The 13,509-nt window shown below is 42.4% G+C and overlaps 1 long non-coding RNA gene across 1 annotated transcript; it reads right to left on the reverse strand.

Annotated features, from left to right (window-relative positions):
* Positions 1–10,043: 10,043 nt before the first annotated feature.
* On the reverse strand, positions 10,044–11,868 carry LOC120928686. Its single transcript, XR_005747299.1, has 2 exons — positions 11,349–11,868; positions 10,044–11,221 (listed from the first exon to the last, which is right to left on the reverse strand). It is a non-coding gene; the product is annotated as an uncharacterized LOC120928686 (long non-coding RNA).
* Positions 11,869–13,509: the final 1,641 nt, after the last annotated feature.

A 13,509-nucleotide genomic window follows, 5' to 3' on the forward strand; every position in this document is an offset into this window, starting at 1 on the left:
TATATCTTGGACTACCTAAGAAGGGATTATACATCAGACAGGAGGCTCATATCTTATGCATTATCTTTCTTTAATAATGCCCATAGCAGAAATACAGTAAACATTTATTGTAATTTAAAAAATTCAAAGAACTACCCTTCCCAGCAGTCCCTGGGCCAGTGTAGCCCCTCCCAGACCGTAGCCTATATAAGGGACTGTCTGAGGTAACCTATTCCTCTTTCTTTCTGCTCATAGCCAGAACTCAGATAAGTACATTACTCTATGTTTCTAATTTTTATGTAGGCTTGCTTGTTATTTGGTTATCAGCAGCCTTTTTTTTAATTTGTGTAGATCCTAATGTCACATCGTCTTTCCACATTGTGCTGGGGATCCCCCCCCCCTCCCACCCCGGCTTTTATTACAGCTACGGAGGTTTTTCCCTCCTCCGCTATTCCCTTCAACTTCCACCTGTATCTGTATATACCCTCTGATCCCCTCAGACCTTCATCTGTGTGTTGTTCTATCAACCTTCTGTCTTATGAAGCACAACTGATATTTCTAAATATGATAAACGTTTAGTTTTTGCTGTATGTTTTTCCCACTTTGCTATCTGTGCCACCCGTTTGGTAGAGAACGCGGTTTCCTCTGATGTGTACATCTTACAGTCATTGGGCTTCTTTATTTGTTTATTTTACAATATACCGCTGCTTTGCTTCTTTTGTTTCCCCCCGGTGCGCTCTGCACACTGCTCGTTTTTCTGACTGGAGGTAGGACGGAGCCATTTTAACATCTCGGCGCCTTTTTTCCTACCTCCCTTCTTCTCCTCAGAGCGTCTCGTCTCTGAGGGGGGCGTGGCGGTGAGGATCTCCCTGCACCAATCGCGCTATTGTCGCGAATCGACGGCGCCATTGCTGCGGACCTGTCCTGGGGACCCCATCCTCCGTGTGCTAGGCCGTCTCTCCCCATCGCCGCCACGCCAGGGTGCGGGCGGCTGTATGGTTGGAACTCTGTGTAGATCTCACTGATCTATGCGAATCACGTTAGGCCGTAGTCTCGCGAGACTACGGCCCCGAGCCTCACGTCTAGCTCCCCTTGTGGTGGGGAATATCTCCCCTCATCTAACTTCTGTCACTCACACCTAGCTGGTGGGGAATTCCTCCCCTCCCCTGCTTCTGTCACTCCTTCACCTTCAGTTACATTAACATCAGTTCTTGTTCTGGGAATTTATTCCCCTGTAGTCTATTCTACATATAATGAATATATTAATAGATGTAAATAAATAATACATTTAAATAATTATACGAATGAATAAATTATTGACTTATTAAATAAATATAAATAAATCAATGAACATAAATGTCTATAAATAAATAATTTATACAATCTATATGATTGAATAAATAAATATATAAATATATATATAAACAAATTTTAAATATAAACTATTAAACTATACTTTATATATAATTGAATAAATAAATATATATATATATATATATATAAATAAACAAATTATAACAATAATTGAATGAACTATAGAAATTACTATATAAGTTATAGTACATAACTTCCGTATCTTCCTGTGCTGCACGGCCGTGCTGTCCGCAGACAGCTGACTCCTCTCCTGTGGCTGGCGACAGATCCTTTACTCCCTACTGGTGCCACTGAAGTGGTGGACGCAGCCCTGGAAGGCCCTACTTACCTCAGTGCTGCACTGGTTCCTGAGCTGGTCGGTAGGTCCGTCCAGACTACCAGGGCATCGGTTGCTCCAACCCACATGCACCCCTATGTCCGGATCTCCCGGCAAGGATATAACGCCCCTGAGTAGGGCATGGCGTCCCGTATGCGCCGTCACATTAATGTGGCCTCCGTCTCCCCGGCAGGGGAAGTAATTAACATGCCCCAGGCAGTACCCTCCCAGGACTGCCGACCCATTGACTCCCCGACAGGGGAAGTAGATAACATGCCCCAGGCAGTACCCTCCCAGGACTGCCGACCCTCTGACTCCCCGGCAGGGGAAGTACATAACATGCCCCAGGCAGTACCTTCCCAGGACTGCCGACCCACGGACTCCCCCCGGCAGGGGAAGTAAATAACATGCCCCAGGCAGTACCCTCCCGGGCCTGCCGACCCATTGCCTTCCCAGACTCCAATCGACCCCCGAGCCTCGGGGAGATGCACATGCAGAGGCAGCGATCCGCTAGACGGACTGAGCCAGACTCCTCGTGGACTCTTCCAGAGTCGTCCGCGGAGTACGAGGCGGCTAACACCTTTGAGTCTGAGGATGAAAATGATGATGATAATGATGATGATTATGTGAGCAGTGGGCACATGGTGCTCCATGACGACGCCAACCCTAGGTCCCAGGGTAAAACCTTATTGGACTCTTGTGGAGTACCATTTTTCGATCAGGAGGTGATTGGCCACCCACACTCCGGTGACTGGGCACCTCTACCTGAGGTGATCCAATAGATCGAATGCTGGACCCGGAGATCGATCGGTACGCTAACCGGACAAGTTGAGGGTGGAATACTCACCCTTCCATTACCAAATACGGTGGTGCTCACTCCAGAGGTGGATCCCATAATCATTCAGTATTCCAGGAAGGGAATAGAGAGGGCCTTTGGGACCTCACAGTACTGGGTCTTAGATCTCTGGACCTATCACCTAACCCTACGCCTTAGTGAGCAGGCTACCGCCTCTGTAAGCCGGTTGACCTAGCACAATGGGATCACGCTAATTGATGATATCTTTAAGACGGTAGGACAAATGGAGTTATATTACCAGGCGTATACCTGATTCACCATCCCATTCGGTTTTTCAAACCTAAACACCGTCCTAATGGACAACAGGTTGCTAGACCTTGGACCAAACAGCCGATAGTAGAGATGGACCCGCTCTCTTTGAACTTCCTCAACAACATCTTCCCGATCAGGAAGAAGAAAGGCGGTTTTTCGTCCGGTGGGAGCTTGAGAAATCTCACCAACTTACTGCCCTGTGGAACAAGGGTGAGGTTGAACATCTACTTGAACGACCTACTTCTAATGGCTGGTTCCCCTCGCCTAGCGAGCGAACACGCCTCCTGGATGGTCGGATCGCTTCGCGATCTGGGACTCCTCATAGATCACGAACACCTATTATCTCCCAATTTCAGGAGATAGAGTTTTTGGGGTTCTTGGTGGACACCAACCGAGCGATCCTTCGGCTACCCATACCCAATTAGCCGCCATCCGCAAAGACATCAGTATCATGCTGGGCAGCAGCGGGTGTCCTTACGCGGACTGACTCGCTTAGTCGGCCTGTTCCCGGTGTCAATCCAGGCCACTCTCCAGCCCCTCTTCACTGTCGAACCCTCCAGAGACTCGAGACTCGAGACTCTGACGGCCTTTTTTGCCATCGGAAGTCTGTTGCCACGCACGTCCATCTGCTGTGTGCTATTGCGTTCGGACAATGTACCCGCAGTCCGGTACGTCGATCGCTTGGTGGGCCCCTGATCCTGAATCCTAGCGGATCTAGTAAGACTTCGGGCACTTCTGCCTGGAATGCAACATCGTCCCGATTGCGGGATATGCCACAGACTATCCCTATAGGGTGGCAGATTGGATTCTCGTTACCTGACCAATTCCAACGATTGGCGACCGCACCGGTCAGGGTCCCTGATCCTCGCTCACTTCGCGGATCCTTCTCTATGGACCTGTTCGTTTCCCGTATCAACCACCAGTTTATGCGCTCTTACAACCGGAGGCCGGATCCGGAGGCGCACCATGTGGACGCCCTCCACCAAACGTGGTCACAGGGGACACATTACGCGTTCCCCTGTTCCCGGTGACCCTCAGGGTCCTCCTTCACTTAGCGAGCCGGAGGGCATCAGTCGTGCGGTTCACTCCGTGGTGGCCGACGCAGCCATGGTTTCCCCTCCTTCTGAGGATGACGGTGGAACTCCCCAGGTTGTTTCCTCATTCCCCCCACCTCCTCGCTGGTCCGAACGGGGATCTGCACCCTCTACTCACGAAGCACATCCTACCTCTCCTCACATGGTTAGTATCGGGGTTCCGGTCGCAGACTACGACCTTTCGGGAACAGCTAGGGATTCCCTGCCTTGGACTGGGCCCCGGGTCTAGATCGGCATCTCGATCTACCTGGGGACTCTGGGTTACTTGGTGTGATCAACGACGGGTCGACCCCGTTCAAGCGCCAGGGTCTGTAATAGCCAATTATCTGGCGGACTCTTTGGATCCGTTGGTGTGTCAATTTTGAAGGCGTTAAGTTTAAATCGCCCAATGTACCAGCACACTTGAGATTTTTCCAAGGTCATGATCATGTTCTCGGGCTGGGGGACGTTGACACTCTGTTTTGAGGTTACTGTCTTTCGAGCTTACTGTCTTCTTGTGTCTGATTTCCATCATCGTGGGTCAGACGTCAAGGCTTTGGACATATCCAGGCGTCATTCCTCGCCTCAGAGACTCAAGTCTTTTTCCGTCGTGCGTTGGACCAGACGGTACTTTGATCGGTTTTCTACCCGTTCTTCCCCGCACATCCACAACTGTATGTGGTCCGCTGTCTACAGACTTATATGTCCTTGACAGCCTCGCTGCGATCTTCGCAAGTCTTTCAACTCCTCGTTTCCTACGTTAATCCTCTCTTCCCGGTTTCCTCTGTGACTTACTATAGCGGCGGACTGTTGTCAGCGACCGCTTTTCCGCCAATCCCGCTTTGAACAGGAGGTACACATATCTATGTCAGTGTTGTGGATTATTTTGATTGTTATTGGTCATATGCATTGTTATAGCTTTGAACTTGCATAAGATATGAGCCTCCTGTCTGATGTATAATTCAAGATTTTCCTAGCTTGTGACGGAAAATATTAATTATATGAAGACAGGAGGCGAGTATCTTCCCTCCCAACCCAACCCTGTCACAAGGTTTTCTCTCTCTCGTTCTAGACTGATGAACCACGCACCCTGCAAGTCGGAGGCTGGTATGCCCCGGGAGTTTGTTTTCACTATCCCCGTTGGGATTGCTGTCCGTTTCGATCCATGGGTTTAGTTCACCGCAGATGGAGGTTCCTACTGCGTTCCAGATCCGGAGTCGGGATGCCGTTGACTGAATCCGTTGGTCCATGTTCCTGAGGACAACTGACCGGTCGGCTCCGAATGGTTTGGGTTTCCTATAGTCCCCGTTGGGATGAAGTTGGTCCGGATGAAGTTGGTCCGTGTTGGCCTTGTCCTTTCGTTTCCTCCAGATTCGGATGTTGTGTTCCGGTCGGAAGGTTCCCGGCAGCCGCGGAGATGTCTAATTGGACTTTCGGTTCCTGTTTACACTAATTTGCATGAAGAAAGAGGAATAGGTTACCTCAGACAGTCCCTTATATAGGCTACGGTCTGGGAGGGGCTACACTGGCCCAGGGACTGCTGGGAAGGGTAGTTCTTTGAATTTTTTAAATTACAATAAATGTTTACTGTATTTCTGCTATGGGCATTATTAAAGAAAGATAATGCATAAGATACTCGCCTCCTGTCTTCATATAATTAATATTTTCCGTCACAAGCTAGGAAAATCTTGAATTATTATGTAGATATTATCCACAATATATTCCAGGATATCTGTGAGAACTGGTTGCTGTTTGTTGATTCTGAACTCAACAGGTTAATTGAAAGAGTGACTCATTCATAATGTGGGGACACATACTGTTAGGTGTTAATGTCATCAACTCCAGCCTACCTGTCTGTCTGGTGTGATGTAAATGAATCTAGGATGGCTTCTGAGGATCTTTCATTGTGGCTTGTGCTAATTGACCCTGTATTGTGTGAAGGTCTATTGATGATAATGTGTGTATTGTAAGTTAACAGACAGCCTAAAGGACAGGTGTATGAGTCATCAGCTGTAGTTAATTAGCTCATGTTAATGTATGTTCTGGTTACCTCTTTAAACTGTATATAAGGCTGTATTCTTGGTTCTATTAAACACTCCATGTTCAGCACACAAACAAGTCTCGTCTCATTGTGTGTTGAGAGCAGCTGGAATATCTGATACCTATATCCAGACTGATAGGAAGCGGTAGATGACAGATGCACTCAATCTGAGTGTGGGACATTCGTTACAGTTTCTTTAAAAGGACTGGGTTATTTCCTAAATGTACATAATATAACTGGATACTGCCATTTATAGGTAAAGTTGATCCAGGAAATATCCGATTGCCTCCCGGGGGTTTAGAAAGGAATTTTTTCCCATGCTGTAGCAAATTGGATTATGCTTTGCTGTTTTTTTGCCTTCCTCTGGATCAGCTGTGGGTATAGGATTTTTTTTTTCCATTAGTTGAACTAGATGTCTTTTTTTCAACATGACTAACTACATAACTAAGGAACATCCATGCTCCAATAGGCATCCTTATGAAGAAAAAGACTACACTCCAAAACTCTGCATTGATGGACAGCACATACTGCATCCTTCCACCCTAGGTCTGCCTCTCCAATGCGTTACACCCGTCCTGGCTTAGATAGAGAATCTCTACAACTAAGCCAGGAGGGGTGTAATGCATAAAAGGGGTGGACCTAGGGTGGATGGACGCAGCGTGTGATGTTAATCAATAAAGGTGCTGAGCTTTAGTGACATCATTGGAGTGCAGCTTTTCTTAGAAGTAATTTCCATTTATGTATTTTATCTGTCTATTTATCTGTTTGTCTGGAGTTCAGCTTTAATTCTGTTATCTGAAGACACAGGCCTATTGTGTCTAATTGTAAATTTGGCCCTGAATTAGACACGGAAATAGTTTTCAACTTTTTGGTTTACTGGTTTCTTGACTGTCATCACCCCAGTTTCCCTATGTATTTATAAAGCTTTACTCTACAGGCTGATGGACTAGTAAAAATGGTGAAGTGTTTTTTTTTATATCAGGGAACACAAGTGCTGAATTTTTGGAAAACCTAATGAACATTGCAAGGAACTGGCATAATACCTGTGATAGAGAGCAGGTTCAGGTGGGGACTCTGGAAAATGTACGTTAATGCCCCTAGGGGCCGACAAAGGTATTCCCTTGAACACTTGAAGTGGTGTCAAGGCAGCAGTCTCCGATAATGGACAATACTCTTTACAGACATCTATCTTGGCTCTGTTTGTTAACTGCTCTCTATATAACATGCTGGCTAAACACCTTTACTCCAGCCAACTAAGAAGAATTTCTGAGTTGGCACTGTGGAGCATGTACCAGGCTCCACCAGCCATAACTCTTCATTCTTCCAGTGACCCAGTTATCATTCACTGTCTTTTCTCCAGTTTAGCATTATAATGCTATATACTCCATTAAGCCAACACCATTCTTCTGGTCCCTGAGGCCTCTCTCTCTCACCGGTGACCCTCAGGCCAGCTCCTTAGGATGCCCCGTACCAATGTTGGGGTAAAAACTTCTAGTGAAGGAATTCAAGCACCCTGGTTTCTTTGCTACCAGGGACTTCCATCACCTCTGCCAGTCACCCCGTTTCCTGACCAGCTGGCTGCTATCATTTATTAGACACTTGTACTCGATTCACCACCAGTAGCACCACTCAGAGGGGTTAATTCTGCTGTGCATGGGGCCCTTATACTGTATCTCCACATTGCAATGTCTCTCCATAATGTGATACACCTTACATACACCACTTTGTGAACTCAAATAACTTCAGGTCAGGCAGGATTTCTTCAACAAATTTATTTACTTATAGAAATCTTCATTGCATTTATAACAGAATCATAGTCCCTCTCTTACATTATTTCATTAATACGGCTCTGCTTCCCTTAGTGCCCCTACGCCAAGATTTATCAGGTATCTCAATATTAAAGTCCAATAGAATAGATTCATGAATGGCTCTGTTTTTACTCTGGAACCCCAACTGGGTTCCTGCGGAAGGTGCCTTGTAGCTCGAAAGACCTTAAATCCTGCACATGTTGTTCCCCTCAATTCTCATTACTAGTGTTGAGCGGAATACGCCATATTCGATTTCGCGATATATCACGAATATATAGCCGAATATTCGTGAAATATTCGCTAAAATCGAATATTCGTGATATTTAAAAAAAAAAAAAAAAAAATTGCGAAATTTCGCTAATGCGAATTTATTGCGAACATTTTGCGAATTTTTTATTTTTTTTTCTGATTGGCTCTGATGCAAAAGAAAGGCGGAGAAAGTATTCTCGAATATTCGGAAATCGAATATTCGGAATATTTTATCAAAAAAAAAAATGTTGTGAAATATTTTGACAACTGTGGTAGGAGAACTCTGATTGGCTCTGATGCAAAAGAAGGGTGGAAAAAGTATTTGCGAATATTCGGAAATCGAATATTCGCAAATACTTTCTCCACCCTTTTTTGCATCAGAGCCAATCAGAGTTGTCAAAATCTCGCAATCAATTTCGCATTCGCATTAGCGAAATTTCGATAAAATATCACCAATATTCGATTTCCGAATATTCGCGAATACTTTCTCCGCCCTTCTTTTGCATCAGAGCCAATCAGAGTTCTCCTACCACAGTTGTCAAAATATTTCACAACATTGTTTTTTTGATAAAATATTCCGAATATTCCGAATATTCAATTTCCGAATATTCGAGAATACTTTTGAATATGATGCAATATTCTTTTGCATCAGAGCCAATCAGAAAAAAAAATTCGCAAAATGTTCGCAATAAATTCGCAATTGGCGAAATTTCGCAATTTTTTTTTATATTCGGAATAGCGAATATTGGCCGCGAAATTCGAGATATTCGCGAATACTCGAATATGCCATATTCGAGCCGAATATTCGCAATACGAATATTCGTGAGCAACACACACAGACTGACTGAACCCCTCGCAATGCTAAACTCCTGTATTTTTACGTTTCCCAAACTGGAGCACAAACATTTTAGCTCAGTTTGTTCACCGTGGGGCAGCCACATTCACTGCTTAAAAAAAAAATAAGGAAGGCATACATTACAATACATAGCACTTAGAAAACATACATCATAACATTTTAAAGGCACCTGCCTACAATTGTATACACACCATTTAATGCATTGTTTTTTCTCAGATTTCAGTGTTGCATGGCTTACAGTTGGGGACAGATCAAATTAAATTGTATAAAAAAAAAAGGTTTAAAAAGAAGCTAAAATGCTGAATTAATCAATGTGCAACTAATGAATGGAAATGAGGAACTTGACCCTCCAACAAGCCTTTTCTAAATAGATCAAATTGTAAAATGAGAAAAAAAAAAAAAAAAACGCAAACTATCTCTTCTGAATGCTTATCACTTCAATTACATTTTTAAAGTTGACAGAATACTTTCAAATATGGGTGTCAAGGCAATTTAAAACTATAATTTCATGTATAATTCTGTTTCCTTCTTTTCAACTTTCTTTGTAATCTTTAAATGTCATCGCCCATCATTACAGCCTCGGTTTTATGATTTGTACTGTAGTAGAACATGCAAAGGTTTTTTTTTTTTTCAATCTTGCTCTTAGTTTAATCTTAGATTGCAAGTCATGCTCTCATGCCCATTGAACAATTTGCCCAGTAATAGTTGGCAGGGCCTCCTGATGCCTTTGCTTATCCAACTGTGATTTTCTGTGCATACAAAACAGCTTTCCCAGAGTTCTTTGGTTATCAAAAACACAACATTTGGCAATACTTTATTTTCTTTAGTGAACAAGCCGTGTTATTCATCTGAACACATTTGGTGGTCAAATTATTTCACATTTTCAAAATGAGTGTGTTCTGTTATCAAGAGGTGAATGAAATGCTCAAAATGTGTGTTTAGATCTGACATACTGTGAAGTGTATAAAACTACAATAGTAAGTTCACAGTATTCTACATCTGTTACATGGCTATTCACCACACGGATCCATAACAGAGCTTTGCCAGTTAATAGGATAACTGCAGTTTTGCAAAATACAACTTATCTAGTTAAAAAGAAAAGAGTCTTAAAGAAATTACATTTAGATAAGGATAAATTCTTGTGAATGGTGCCTTTTCTTTGTTGTACACTCTATGTAGATCCTGCATTGCAGTGATTGCATTTGAGTCTCATTGGTTGAAAAGGACAAGACAGAAATGTTATTTTACAAGCAGGGATTTATTTTATTGAAACATAAAGACATGTTACAATAACAGTTATTAGCAAAAGTTGTATGGCCAAGTATACAATTGGTACAAGCAATGTAGTATAAAGCTGGTCCACACTTTACAAAGCCACATAAGTAAAGCACAAAAAAAAATTCATTACGGACATATAATGAAGAAATACATATGGCACCTGGATGAGGAAGAGAGAGGTGAGAAGATACAGGCCTAATTTAATGTACATCAATCGTAGGGTGATACTACGGATGCACCAGTGGTAAGTGTGCCAACGCCCCGATAATGTGGAATTGGACTAAGAACTAGTAGGTTGGGCTTTAAAGGCACACGATACAAGTGGTATGGAAAACTAGAAATGTTTTTTATTATTGATATAGAAATATCATAAAAACAGTTATAGATATAAAATCAACAAATGAAATTAAATGAATAACTGGTTCCACACACAAGGTTCACATTCATTGTATGATTCTAACATAGAAAGCTTCAACAATACAAAGCAAAATCATAGAGTGGGTTATATCACAAGTGACCAGGTGGTTTATCCAGAGGAACAGGAGGGCTTGCTCGACATGTTGCGCACTTTGGGATTAGCGCTTCTTCAGGAGCATAGATATCTCATTCTAATAAGACATATACAGAAAACAATGACAGTTTAAGGTATATGTACATCAAAAATTAAGAAAACAAAATACACATTTTTAGATAAAAAATACACATAGATATACAGAATGCAACAAAGGTTGCAGGATATATAATGAAACGATAATTGTTGTAGAGTTTGTCTTAGTGCGCCAATATGTGACAAGGCAACAGGACAGCAAGCCAAACAGCTAACCAAAAGGGGAGAGGGGAAAGAGGAACCCATAGAAAAAGAAAGAAAACAAGAAAGAGAAAAGAAAAAAGAAAGAAAAATGAATAATGAAAAACCCTGATCTGTGATGGAAAGATTCTCATAATGGAGAGTATATATAATACAGTATGCAGGATTGGTAATAGCGTATCTATCACTAGCAATGAGCTTTAAACAAATCTATATAAGACTTACAGAAAATATATCGCGTTTGTGATAATCAACGAGCGGTCTTGTATTAGCCTAATGTTGGTTGTAATCCACAAGTGAATATTGCTTCAACCAATTAGGGGAGTAATATCTGTAGATATCATTATAAAATAAAAATAAAAAACAGTTTAGAGTGTGCCCATGTAGTCAGATAATTTCATAGGGGCAATGCCAAAATGTTTGATAATACAGGTAAAAGAAGGAAAAAGAGAGCTTACCATAAAATGAAAAATAAGATTGCATAAAGTGGTATGGCAGTTAATTGCTGGTAAGCAATAAACAAAATGCCTAATCCATGGATGTATTCACACAGTGGGATCTATACAAAAAGTAGTGAGCCGAGCGCGGCTAAGCAGATGGGTAGATCTGCCTCGACGATTGCCAAACTGGGCAGCTTCAATCCATATGCATGGAAAGGGTAACAGAAATTGGCAATGAAGTCCTATAGATATAAAGATATAAATTGAGGTAAGGTATTAATTAAGGAATAATATATAGAAAGGTTCCATGTCTTATAGCAAAAACAATTGCCACAGCATGTGAATCTGATAGTGCTGTCTTACCTTGATAATCCACAACAGGGTATAGCTCTGTGTGTCCCTGGTAGTTAGGTGGCACCAGTACGGGGAATATCAATGTGCTGTGTCTATAAATAGTCCCCTTAATTGGGGCTGGTCATAGGTGAGATAGAGGTAAACACGTGCGTCCCGTGTGAGAACGAAAATTTGAAAATCTGAAATAACTAACTAATAACAACTTAACTATTACTAACTATTAAATTATAGGTATTGGAATTTCCTTTCAAATTTGGCTGTTAGTGAACGTAACAAATTTGTCCGAGTTACGAATTATCCATAATAATGAATTCTGTATCTAAACGAATGGAGCGTAAAGAATTAATAATAATAAATATCAATAATAATAATAAAAATTTAATAATATTATTATTTAATTCCGTTTGGTTTGTTTAGATGTTGCATTCTTTATTTTGGATAATTCGTAACTTCAGATAAATTTGTTACGTTCACTAACAGCCAAATCTGAAATGAAATTCCAATACCTATAATTTAATAGTTAGTTATTATCAGTTAGTTAGTTAGTTAGTTAGTTAGTTAGTTAGTTAGTTAGTTAGTTAGTTATTATTACGAATTGTTGTTCTTTCTAATACTTGGATTTTCCTTTCCTAGTTTTGTATTTTAGAATTTACGAATTCCGAATTTCCTAATTTTTTACATTTTTTATTTTTTTGAATTTACGAAAAACAAACAAACACATTTTTTGGCAGGGCACATGTCTAATTAGGAGGCAAGTTCTTAAAAAAAAGCAAGGATCAAGGGGTAACACATAACACCCTGACCAAAGATCACCTTCCCTGGCATAGCTTCAGTGGGAACCTCTCCAACTATCATCATTTTATTGCCTGCCATCACCAGAATACAGCACACGCTCCATACTGGAATACAGGCCACAATGCCATGTTGCAAACTACATCACCTACCTTTCCCCATCTGCATCCCAAACATGCTGAAAAAGAGCACTGAATATATTTATAAATCCTGTAATTTAATAAGAATACTTAACAGAAATGGGAGATTAACAGCAAGAGCGCAGCACAAGCAGCCACAGTCACGCTCCCATCACACCAAAATGTCAGGGACAAAACAGCAGCATATGAAAAAAAATATTTTTGAGAATTAATTTGAATTGAGAAGGAAACCCTGAATGGTACTGTAAGTTTTTGGTTGCTATGGGAGACAACGGTTGCTACATAGATATAGAACATTGGGTGCAGGCCTAAGGCCCTTGTGCTGTATTGCTCTCTATCTGTGTCAGGACCATTAAGGTAAGTACTCACCGAGGCCGAGATGCTGAGGGCGGCTCACCTTTGCGACCCTGTGCAGACCACTCCCTGAAGTTAGAACAGAGGAGGGACGGCACAAGGAGGCACCGGTGCCGGGAACTGGTAGGCAGACTTGGTGCAGCTGACGAAAACAGGGCAGGTGCAGAGGACTGGAGACAGTCGTTGATCAGGCAGGAACGTCCAGAAGGGACCAACAGGAAACAAAAGCAAATCCGGGTCACAGGCCGTGGGTCAGGAGTTGGAGAGATCAGAGGAAGTCCGTGAGAGCAAGCCAAGGTCAAGGGGCAGGAGACAACAGCAAATCCGATAAGCAGGCAGGGGTCAAGTGTAGGAGACGGCAGAGAATCGTCAAGGTCCAATCCGGGTCAAGCAGGTCAGGGTATTCAGGTTTCAAGGTTCTCTCACAGGGTAAAGCTGACAACGAACCAGCAATTAGCAAGGAGGAAGGGGCTGGCTTAAATAGGCCGCTCAGGCCACTGATTGGTCCAAAGTAACATAGGTTCAGCACCAGGCTCCAA

This window comes from Rana temporaria, chromosome 2 (assembly GCF_905171775.1).
Source record: "Rana temporaria chromosome 2, aRanTem1.1, whole genome shotgun sequence".
Lineage (NCBI taxonomy): Eukaryota > Metazoa > Chordata > Amphibia > Anura > Ranidae > Rana > Rana temporaria.